The sequence below is a fragment of the Mastomys coucha genome, unplaced genomic scaffold (assembly GCF_008632895.1).
Source record: "Mastomys coucha isolate ucsf_1 unplaced genomic scaffold, UCSF_Mcou_1 pScaffold20, whole genome shotgun sequence".
NCBI classification, from domain to species: Eukaryota; Metazoa; Chordata; class Mammalia; order Rodentia; family Muridae; genus Mastomys; species Mastomys coucha.
Genome location: NW_022196903.1, coordinates 57,094,260 through 57,096,055, shown reverse-complemented (window position 1 = coordinate 57,096,055; position 1,796 = coordinate 57,094,260).

The window sequence follows — 1,796 nt, the reverse complement described above, 5'->3', positions numbered from 1 at the left end:
AGTTACTATGTAAGATATAGACGGTATGGTGTGAATTGAGTTTTGTAGGAGAGTCCTTTAGTTACAGGGCACATCTTTCTGTTCTAACTCTTTCCTCCCTCTACTGCCCAGAACATATGCCTGAAGCAGCCATTCAGAAATCATGAGATCATTTGAAGATCGAAATTATTCTAAAATTTTGATGTAGAAACATGAAAGGACTTTGATCTCTGGTAACATTTCAGAGTGACTTTATAAGCTTAAGAAACTTTGTCTCTCACTCAATCTTGTCTGTATAAAAATTAAAACCACTTGCTCATCTTATTGCATTTCTTATTATTTGTAATGTATAATGTTTTCCTAATCTTAACAGGTATTTATATATGTGTAAAGAAAATATGTAACTTCTAATACAAATGTAAATATATAGACTTATTCACACATATACTTGCTTCTTTTCAGCTAAATTATCCATATATCCTTGCTATGTCAATTTTACAAAGGTCACTATTGGAGGAGTATGAGGAGGATTTACATATATATATTTTTTAAAAAAATATCATACCTAAAGACCCTACTGCTGAAGAGAATATTTTAATGTCTCACAGAATGCAGAAAAATCAAGCTGGTACCTACCTAGATGCTTCACCAATAGTGACTAACAATCATAGTACTCCTATTCTGCATACCACTAGAGGAGAAGGGTAGTCATTAACCCAGCTACAAACCTAGTGATCTCTCTGATAGATAGGCTGTAACAATAGTGGCATAAATGATGTGGGAATAACCAACTGATCTTTGATCACACTTATTCCCATTCCTTGAAGTAAAACCCATTCTTGATATTTCTAGGGTGGCTAAGAACCTGAGGCTAGATATCCCCCTAGGCTTAGAGGAAAATCAAATTCTATCCCTTGTAAATGGAACACAACAGTACCATGACTCTTAATAATATTCCAATGTACCAATAAATCAGTATTTTGCTCAGCTATCATCAAAGAGGCTTCTCGTAGTAACTTGGTGCTGACACGGAGACTTAACTGCACACACAGAGTAACTGAACAGTGTGCAGAGAATGAGAGACTTTGTAGCATTCAGTCCTAAATGAGATGCCTTCACCAAAATTCGTCCCTCAGGACTCAGGAGGCTATGCTGAGGAGAAGACAGAAATATGATAAGAGCTAAAGGAGATTGACGACACTTAGAAGCAATGCCTTCCAGATACAACAGGATTGATGCACACATGAACTTACAAAGATCATGGCAGCATGCATGGGAACTATACAGGTTCAAATCAGATGGGATCCGAGTTCTGGGAGGGGGAAGTAGACACAGACTCCTAGTGCTAATCAAGAAGGTAGATGCAAATTGAGATTTGCTTGGAAATAAAAAATTTAGTTTATATAAAAATGTTTCATTGGGCTATTAACAAACAACACTTCAAAGTAGGTTATGCTTAGAAGTATATAAGTCAAACAAAACAATCATTGATATTTTTGGTGTTTTTTTTTCAGATTTTTATCTCATTTTGTCTTCCACATGTTTTGTCTAATTGGTCTTTTGCTTGTATATTATGGTTTCTGGTTTAATGGTTTAGTGGAAGGTTACATATCTGTGTTTCTTGTTAGTTTTAAGAGAGAGAAAGAAAGGATGTGGCTTTGGATGAGAGGGAAGGTAAGGATGATCTAGAAGGATGGGGAAAGCATAATCAGCGTATTTTATGTGAAAACTTGTTTCAATAAAAAACTGCACGCCGGGCGGTGGTGGCGCATGCCTTTAATCCCAGCACTTGGGAGGCAGAGGCAGGCGGATTTCTG